General features: G+C 46.1%; 5 non-coding genes across 5 annotated transcripts; 2 read left to right on the top strand and 3 right to left on the bottom strand.

Annotated features, from left to right (window-relative positions):
* Positions 1 to 2527: 2527 nt before the first annotated feature.
* Trnar-ucu (transfer RNA arginine (anticodon UCU)) lies at positions 2528 to 2599 on the bottom strand. Its single transcript has one exon. It is a non-coding gene; the product is annotated as a tRNA-Arg (tRNA).
* Positions 2600 to 3947: 1348 nt separating this feature from the next.
* Positions 3948 to 4019, top strand: Trnar-ucu (transfer RNA arginine (anticodon UCU)). Its single transcript has one exon. It is a non-coding gene; the product is annotated as a tRNA-Arg (tRNA).
* Positions 4020 to 4918: 899 nt separating this feature from the next.
* Trnar-ucu (transfer RNA arginine (anticodon UCU)) lies at positions 4919 to 4990 on the top strand. Its single transcript has one exon. It is a non-coding gene; the product is annotated as a tRNA-Arg (tRNA).
* A 1586-nt stretch (positions 4991 to 6576) lies between these two features.
* On the bottom strand, positions 6577 to 6648 carry Trnar-ucu (transfer RNA arginine (anticodon UCU)). Its single transcript has one exon. It is a non-coding gene; the product is annotated as a tRNA-Arg (tRNA).
* An 899-nt stretch (positions 6649 to 7547) lies between these two features.
* Trnar-ucu (transfer RNA arginine (anticodon UCU)) lies at positions 7548 to 7619 on the bottom strand. Its single transcript has one exon. It is a non-coding gene; the product is annotated as a tRNA-Arg (tRNA).
* Between the last annotated feature and the right edge of the window lie 2144 nt (positions 7620 to 9763).

Genomic DNA, 9763 nt, shown 5'->3' with positions numbered 1-9763 from the left:
AGAAAGAAAAACACGCGCCCAGAGTGGGGGCGCGTGTTTTTCCCACGCCTTTCGATTAGGTCTCTAATGCCTTACCAATGCGGCTATCTGAGCGACTGTGTTCTCGTTCACTTTCTGGGGTATTTATATTTACTAGAACTGTACCTGACGCTTGAGGGTGGTAGCCAGCGCCACTATGACTAGACAGGGAGAAGGGGACCTTCTTTTCAACCCCCGAGGCGTGACTCGAACGTCTACAGCCTGTCATGAGCGGGTTACTGGCGGGAAACCCTCTTATGCTACCTTGGCATCAAGGCTGCCAGAACCGAGACCCTCGCTAGGCTTTCGCAGAATAATATAGTTAGAAAATGAGGGGCTCGTCGACGAAATACAGAAAGATCGGTCGGCAGTCTACAACGCCAAATGAGGCAAAGGGGTGTTGTTAGGCTCCTTCTTTTATTTATTTTTTTACTACAGTTAGTCAAGTTAACCATTTTTAAATATAAGTAAGAAAGAAAAGGAAAAAAGAAAGAAAGAAAAACACGCGCCCAGAGTGGGAGCCGAACCCACGCCTTTCGATTAGATCTCGAATGCCTTACCAATTCGGCTATCTGGGCGACTGTGTTCTCCTTCACTTTGTGGGGTATTTATATTTACTAGAATTGTACCTGACGCTTGAGGGTGGGAGCCAGCGCCACTCTGACTACACGGGGAGAAGGGGACTTTCTTTTCAACCCCCGAGGGGCGACTGGAACGTTTACAGCCTGTCATGAGCGGGTAACTGGCGGGAAACCCTCTTATGCTACCTTGGCATCATATAAATATATATATATATACATATATATATATATATATATATATATATATATATATATATATATATATATATATATATATATATATATATATTTATATATATATATATATATAAATAGAAAGAAAGAAATGCCGGCCGTCTACAACGCCAAAGAAGGCATAAGGGAATGGTTGGACTATTGGGTATCGTTAGTGACGTTGCATTATTATTATTATTATTTTATTAATTACGTGATAAAGAAAGAAAGAAAAACACGCGCCCAGAGTGGGGACCGAACCCACGCCTTTTGATTAGATCTCGAATGCCTTACCAACTCGGCTATCTGGGCGACTGTGTTCTCCTTCGCTTTCTGGGTTATTTATATTTACTACAACTGTATCTGACGCTTGAGGGTGGTAGCCAGCGCCACTCAGACTACACGGGGAGAAGGGGACCTTCTTTTCAACCCCCGGGGCGTGACGCGAACGTCTACAGCCTGTCATAAGCGGGAAACTGGTGGGAAACCCTCTTATGCTACCTTGGCATCAAGGCTGCCAGAGCCGAGGCCCTCGCTAAGCTTTCGCACGATAATAGGGTTTTAGAAATGAGGGGGGGGCTCGTTAGGAAATACAGAAAGAAATGCCGGCAGTCTACAACGCCAAAGAAGGCATAAGGGAATGGTTGGACTATTTGTTACCGTTAGTGACGTTAAATTATTATTATTATTATTTTATTAATTACGTGATAAAGAAAGAAAGAAAAACACGCGCCCAGAGTGGGGACCGAACCCACGCCTTTCGATTAGATTTCGAATGCCTTACCAGCTCGGCTATCTGGGCGACTGTGTTCTCCATCGCTTTCTGGTTTATTTATATATACTACAACTGTATCTGACGCTTGAGGGTGGTAGCCAGCGCCACTCAGACTACACGGGGAGAAGGGGACCTTCTTTGCAACCCCCGGGGCGTGACGCGAACGTCTACAGCCTGTCATAAGCGGGAAACTGGCGGGAAACCCTCTTATGCTACCTTGGCATCAAGGCTGCCAGAGCCGAGGCCCTCGCTAAGCTTTCGCACGATAATAGGGTTTTAAAAATGAGGGGGGGGGGGGGGGGGCTCGTTAGGAAATACAGAAAGAAATGCCGGCAGTCTACAACGCCAAAGAAGGCATAAGGGAATGGTTGGACTATTTGTTACCGTTAGTGACGTTAAATTATTATTATTATTATTTTATTAATTACGTGATAAAGAAAGAAAGAAAAACACGCGCCCAGAGTGGGGACCGAACCCACGCCTTTCGATTAGATTTCGAATGCCTTACCAGCTCGTCTATCTGGGCGACTGTGTTCTCCTTCGCTTTCTGGGTTATTTATATATACTACAACTGTATCTGACGCTTGAGGGTGGTAGCCAGCGCCACTCAGACTACACGGGGAGAAGGGGACCTTCTTTTCAACCCCCGGGGCGTGACGCGAACGTCTACAGCCTGTCATAAGCGGGAAACTGGCGGGAAACCCTCTTATGCTACCTTGGCATCAAGGCTGCCAGAGCGGAGGCCCTCGCTAAGCTTTCGCACGATAATAGGGTTTTAGAAATGAGGGGCTCGTTAGGAAATACAGAAAGAAATGCCGGCAGTCTACAACGCCAAAGAAGGCATAAGGGAATGGTTGGACTATTTGTTACCGTTAGTGACGTTACATTATTATTATTATTATTTTATTAATTACGTGATAAAGAAAGAAAGAAAAACACGCGCCCAGAGTGGGGACCGAACCCACGCCTTTCGATTAGATCTCGAATGCCTTACCAACTCGGCTATCTGGGCGACTGTGTTCTCCTTCGCTCTCTGGGTTATTTATATTTACTACAACTGTATCTAACGCTTGAGGGTGGTAGCCAGCGCCACTCAGACTACACGGGGAGAAGGGTACCTTCTTTTCAACCCCCGGGGCGTGACGCGAACGTCTACAGCCTGTCATAAGCGGGAAACTGGCGGGAAACCCTCTTATGCTACCTTGGCATCAAGGCTGCCAGAGCCGAGGCCCTCGCTAAGCTTTCGCACGATAATAGGGTTTTAGAAATGAGGGGCTCCTTAGGAAATACAGAAAGAAATGCCGGCAGTCTACAACGCCAAAGAAGGCATAAAGGAATGGTTGGACTATTTGTTACCGTTATTGACGTTACAATATTATTATTATTATTTTATTAATTACGTGATAAAGAAAGAAAGAAAAACACGCGCCCAGAGTGGGGACCGAACCCCACGCCTTTCGATTAGATCTCGAATGCCTTACCAACTCGGCTATCTGGGCGACTGTGTTCTCCTTCGCTTTGTGGGTTATTTATATATACTACAACCGTATCTGACGCTTGAGGGTGGTAGCCAGCGCCACTCAGACAACACGGGGAGAAGGGGACCTTCTTTTCAACCCCTGGGGCGTGACGCGAACGTCTACAGCCTGTCATAAGCGGGAAACTGGCGGGAAACCCTCTTTAGCTACCTTGGCATCAAGGCTGCCAGAGCCAAAGCCCTCGCTAAGCTTTCGCACGATAATAGGGTTTTAAAAATGAGGGGCTCGTTAGGAAATACAGAAAGAAATGCCGGCAGTCTACAACGCCAAAGACGGCATAAGGGAATGGTTGGACTATTTGTTACCGTTAGTGACGTTACATTATTATTATTATTATTTTATTAATTACGTGATAAAGAAAGAAAGAAAAACACGCGCCCAGAGTGGGGTTCGGTCCCCACTCTGGGCGCGTGTTTTTCTTTCTTTCTTTATCACGTAATATTAAAATAATAATAATAATAATGTAACGTCACTAACGGTAACAAATAGTCCAACCATTCCCTTATGCCTTCTTTGGCGTTGTAGACTGCCGGCATTTCTTTCTGTATTTCCTAACGAGCCCCTCATTTCTAAAACCCTATTATCGTGCGAAAGCTTAGCGAGGGCCTCGGCTCTGGCAGCCTTGATGCCAAGGTAGCATAAGAGGGTTTCCCGCCAGTTTCCCGCTTATGACAGGCTGTAGCCGTTCGCGTCACGCCCCGGGGGTTGAAAAGAAGGTCTTCTTCTCCCCGTGTAGTCTGAGTGGCGCTGGCTACCACCCTCAAGCGTCAGATACAGTTGTAGTAAATATAAATAACCCAGAAAGCGAAGGAGAACACAGTCGCCCAGATAGCCGAGTTGGTAAGGCATTCGAGATCTAATCGAAAGGCGTGGGTTCGGTCCCCACTCTGGGCGCGTATTTTTCTTTCTTTCTTTATCACGTAATAATAAAATAATAATAATAATAATGTAACGTCACTAACGGTAACAAATAGTCCAACCATTCCCTTATGCCTTCTTTGGCGTTGTAGACTGCCGGCATTTCTTTCTGTATTTCCTAACGAGCCCCTCATTTCTAAAACCCTATTATCGTGCGAAAGCTTAGCGAGGGCCTCGGCTCTGGCAGCCTTGATGCCAAGGTAGCATAAGAGGGTTTCCCGCCAGTTTCTCGCTTATGACAGGCTGTAGACGTTCGCGTCACGCCCCGGGGGTTGAAAAGAAGGTCCCCTTCTCCCCGTGTAGTCTGAGTGGCGCTGGCTACCACCCTCAAGCGTCAGATACAGTTGTAGTAAATATAAATAACCCAAAAAGCGAAGGAGAACACAGTCGCCCAGATAGCCGAGTTGGTAAGGCATTCGAGATCTATTCGAAAGGCGTCGGTTCGGTCCCCACTCTGGGCGCGTGTTTTTCTTTCTTTCTTTATCACTTAATTAATAAAATAATATTATTAATAATGTAACGTCACTAACGGTAACAAATAGTCCAACCATTCCCTTATGCCTTCTTTGGCGTTGTAGACTGCCGGCATTTCTTTCTGTATTTCCTAACGAGCCCCTCATTTTTAAAACCCTATTATCGTGCGAAAGCTTAGCGAGGGCCTCGGCTCTGGCAGCCTTGATGCCAAGGTAGCATAAGAGGGTTTCCCGCCAGTTTCCCGCTTATGACAGGCTGTAGACGTTCGCGTCACGCCCCGGGGGTTGAAAAGAAGGTCCCCTTCTCCCCGTGTAGTCTGAGTGGCGCTGGCTACCACCCTCAAGCGTCAGATACAGTTGTAGTAAATATAAATAACCGAGAAAGCGAAGGAGAACACAGTCGCCCAGATAGCCGAGTTGGTAAGGCATTCGAGATCTAATCGAAAGGCGTGGGTTCGGTCCCCACTCTGGGCGCGTGTTTTTCTTTCTTTATCACGTAATATTAAAATAATAATAATAATAATGTAACGTCACTAACGGTAACAAATAGTCCAACCATTCCCTTATGCCTTCTTTGGCGTTGTAGACTGCCGGCATTTCTTACTGTATTTCCTAACGAGCCCCTCATTTCTAAAACCCTATTATCGTGCGAAAGCTTAGCGAGGGCCTCGGCTCTGGCAGCCTTGATGCCAAGGTAGCATAAGAGGGTTTCCCGCCAGTTTCTCGCTTATGACAGGCTGTACACGTTCGCGTCACGCCCCGGGGGTTGAAAAGAAGGTCCCCTTCTCCCCGTGTAGTCTGAGTGTCGCTGGCTACCACCCTCAAGCGTCAGATACAGTTGTAGTATATATAAATAACCCAGAAAGCGTTGGAAAACACAGTCGCCCAGATAGCCGAGTTGGTAAGGCATTCGAGATCTAATCAAAAGGCGTGGGTTCGGTCCCCAGTCTGGGCGCATGTTTTTCTTTCTTTCTTTATCACGTACTTAATAAAATAATAATAATAATAATGTAACGTCACTAACGGTAACAAATAGTCGAACCATTCCCTTATACCTTCTTTGGCGCTGTAGACTGCCGGCATTTCTTTCTGTATTTCCTAACGAGCCCCTCATTTCTAAAACCCTATAAATATATATATATATATATATATATATATATGTAGTCTGAAAAGATAAAAACTCACACAGAGCGCGAAAAAATAAGGTTAGTAGAGACAGAGACAAACGAGAAAGTCGTACAAAATAAAAATAAGTTTACTGACTTTCAGGGAGAGGACTCTGCAGAAAGGGAGTCCTCTCCATGAAACGTCAGTAAACTTATTTTTATTTTGTACGTCTTTCTCGTTTATCTCTGTCTCTACTAACCTTATATATATATATATATATCAAGGTTGCAGTCGTCATTGCCACTGCTATTCGGCTTTTTTTTTTTTTTCGAAATATTTAATAGGGTCGAATGACGTGTGAATGACGTGTGGTCGAATGACGTGTGCTCGAATGACGTGTGTGTGACGTTAAATTATTATTATTATTATTTTATTAATTACGTGATAAAGAAAGAAAGAAAAACACGCGCCCAGAGTGGGGACCGAACCCACGCCTTTCGATTAGATTTCGAATGCCTTACCAGCTCGGCTATCTGGGCGACTGTGTTCTCCATCGCTTTCTGGTTTATTTATATATACTACAACTGTATCTGACGCTTGAGGGTGGTAGCCAGCGCCACTCAGACTACACGGGGAGAAGGGGACCTTCTTTTCAACCCCCGGGGCGTGACGCGAACGTCTACAGCCTGTCATAAGCGGGAAACTGGCGGGAAACCCTCTTATGCTACCTTGGCATCAAGGCTGCCAGAGCGGAGGCCCTCGCTAAGCTTTCGCACGATAATAGGGTTTTAAAAATGAGGGGCTCGTTAGGAAATACAGAAAGAAATGCCGGCAGTCTACAACGCCAAAGAAGGCATAAGGGAATGGTTGGACTATTTGTTACCGTTAGTGACGTTAAAATATTATTATTATTATTTTATTAATTACGTGATAAAGAAAGAAAGAAAAACACGCGCCCAGAGTGGGGACCGAACCCACGCCTTTCGATTAGATTTCGAATGCCTTACCAACTCGGCTATCTGGGCGACTGTGTTCTCCTTCGCTTTCTCGGTTATTTATATTTACTACAACTGTATCTGACGCTTGAGGGTGGTAGCCAGCGCCACTCAGACTACACGGGGAGAAGGGGACCTTCTTTTCAACCCCCGGGGCGTGACGCGAACGTCTACAGCCTGTCATAAGCGGGAAACTGGCGGGAAACCCTCTTATGCTACCTTGGCATCAAGGCTGCCAGAGCCGAGGCCCTCGCTAAGCTTTCGCACGATAATAGGGTTTTAAAAATGAGGGGCTCGTTAGGAAATACAGAAAGAAATGCCGGCAGTCTACAACGCCAAAGAAGGCATAAGGGAATGGTTGGACTATTTGTTACCGTTAGTGACGTTACATTATTAATAATATTATTTTATTAATTAAGTGATAAAGAAAGAAAGAAAAACACGCGCCCAGAGTGGGGACCGAACCGACGCCTTTCGAATAGATCTCGAATGCCTTACCAACTCGGCTATCTGGGCGACTGTGTTCTCCTTCGCTTTTTGGGTTATTTATATTTACTACAACTGTATCTGACGCTTGAGGGTGGTAGCCAGCGCCACTCAGACTACACGGGGAGAAGGGGACCTTCTTTTCAACCCCCGGGGCGTGACGCGAACGTCTACAGCCTGTCATAAGCGAGAAACTGGCGGGAAACCCTCTTATGCTACCTTGGCATCAAGGCTGCCAGAGCCGAGGCCCTCGCTAAGCTTTCGCACGATAATAGGGTTTTAGAAATGAGGGGCTCGTTAGGAAATACAGAAAGAAATGCCGGCAGTCTACAACGCCAAAGAAGGCATAAGGGAATGGTTGGACTATTTGTTACCGTTAGTGACGTTACATTATTATTATTATTATTTTATTATTACGTGATAAAGAAAGAAAGAAAAATACGCGCCCAGAGTGGGGACCGAACCCACGCCTTTCGATTAGATCTCGAATGCCTTACCAACTCGGCTATCTGGGCGACTGTGTTCTCCTTCGCTTTCTGGGTTATTTATATTTACTACAACTGTATCTGACGCTTGAGGGTGGTAGCCAGCGCCACTCAGACTACACGGGGAGAAGAAGACCTTCTTTTCAACCCCCGGGGCGTGACGCGAACGGCTACAGCCTGTCATAAGCGGCAAACTGGCGGGAAACCCTCTTATGCTACCTTGGCATCAAGGCTGCCAGAGCCGAGGCCCTCGCTAAGCTTTCGCACGATAATAGGGTTTTAGAAATGAGGGGCTCGTTAGGAAATACAGAAAGAAATGCCGGCAGTCTACAACGCCAAAGAAGGCATAAGGGAATGGTTGGACTATTTGTTACCGTTAGTGACGTTACATTATTATTATTATTATTTTAATATTACGTGATAAAGAAAGAAAGAAAAACACGCGCCCAGAGTGGGGACCGAACCCCACTCTGGGCGCGTGTTTTTCTTTCTTTCTTTATCACGTAATTAATAGTCCAACCATTCCCTTATGCCTTCTTTGGCGTTGTAGACTGCCGGCATTTCTTACTGTATTTCCTAACGAGCCCCTCATTTCTAAAACCCTATTATCGTGCGAAAGCTTAGCGAGGGCCTCGGCTCTGGCAGCCTTGATGCCAAGGTAGCATAAGAGGGTTTCCCGCCAGTTTCTCGCTTATGACAGGCTGTACACGTTTGCGTCACGCCCCGGGGGTTGAAAAGAAGGTCCCCTTCTCCCCGTGTAGTCTGAGTGTCGCTGGCTACCACCCTCAAGCGTCAGATACAGTTGTAGTAAATATAAATAACCCAGAAAGCGATGGAAAACACAGTCGCCCAGATAGCCGAGTTGGTAAGGCATTCGAGATCTAATCAAAAGGCGTGGGTTCGGTCCCCAGTCTGGGCGCGTGTTTTTCTTTCTTTCTTTATCACGTACTTAATAAAATAAAAATAATAATAATGTAACGTCACTAACGGTAACAAATAGTCGAACCATTCCCTTATACCTTCTTTGGCGCTGTAGACTGCCGGCATTTCTTTCTGTATTTCCTAACGAGCCCCTCATTTCTAAAACCCTATAAATATATATATATATATATATATATGTAGTCTGAAAAGATAAAAACTCACACAGAGCGCGAAAAAATAAGGTTAGTAGAGACAGAGACAAACGAGAAAGTCGTACAAAATAAAAATAAGTTTACTGACTTTCAGGGAGAGGACTCTGCAGAAAGGGAGTCCTCTCCATGAAACGTCAGTAAACTTATTTTTATTTTGTACGTCTTTCTCGTTTATCTCTGTCTCTACTAACCTTATATATATATATATATCAAGGTTGCAGTCGTCATTGCCACTGCTATTCGGCTTTTTTTTTTTCGAAATATTTAATAGGGTCGAATGACGTGTGCTTGTCACGTTTCTTTTTGATTCATTGATAAATAAGCGAAAACATAAGTCGAGAAAAAATCCGCCGTTTTCCGGGAGCGGGACTCGAACCCACATCTCCGCATAACCGGTGCGGTGCGTTAGCCATTACGCTATCCCCACAGCAGCTTCTCTCTCGACTTTAAAGCGGGCGTTTATATTTACAAAAGCTCTGAGGCTGGTCAACTAGCGCCGCCCCTCGACTACCGCGGGAGACGTAGAACGTCTTCTTTCCCATATATATATATATATATATATATATATATATATATATATATATATATATATATATATATATATATATGTCGCCTCCACCGTCCGGCCTTCAAAAGGATATGCTTGAGCCTGCCCCTTCCCCGCACCCTGAACCGGCGCCGACGAGGGGGAGACTGGGGGTTTGTCAGAACCTTCAACTGCGAGGCCTCCCATTTTGTGCGCGAGGTCCGGAGCACTTCCGCAATGCTATCTCGTTTAGGGCGCTCGGCTTGCAGCAGAGACCCTTCAAACCACAGGCACCGAACAGTCCAACATCAGGCGCAACGCCGGCACAGCGGGAATGTCAGCGGGCTCCCCCTTCTCCGGAGGTCTCTCCCACCACAGCTGCGACCCCGAAGACTGCGCCACGCCGCCTCAACGGGACACGCCAGACCCCCGCTGAGACGACTGACGCGGGTGTTCGCAACGACTGACTCTGCCCACGTAAAGGTACGGCCCGAACGAGACGACCCTGGTCGCGC

Source organism: Haemaphysalis longicornis, unplaced genomic scaffold, assembly GCF_048455015.1.
Source record: "Haemaphysalis longicornis isolate Haplotype H1 unplaced genomic scaffold, Haemaphysalis longicornis Haplotype H1 scaffold_7, whole genome shotgun sequence".
Classification (NCBI taxonomy): Eukaryota; Metazoa; Arthropoda; class Arachnida; order Ixodida; family Ixodidae; genus Haemaphysalis; species Haemaphysalis longicornis.
Note: the sequence above shows the minus strand (reverse complement) of the source record. Positions and strands in the feature narration are given on the sequence as shown.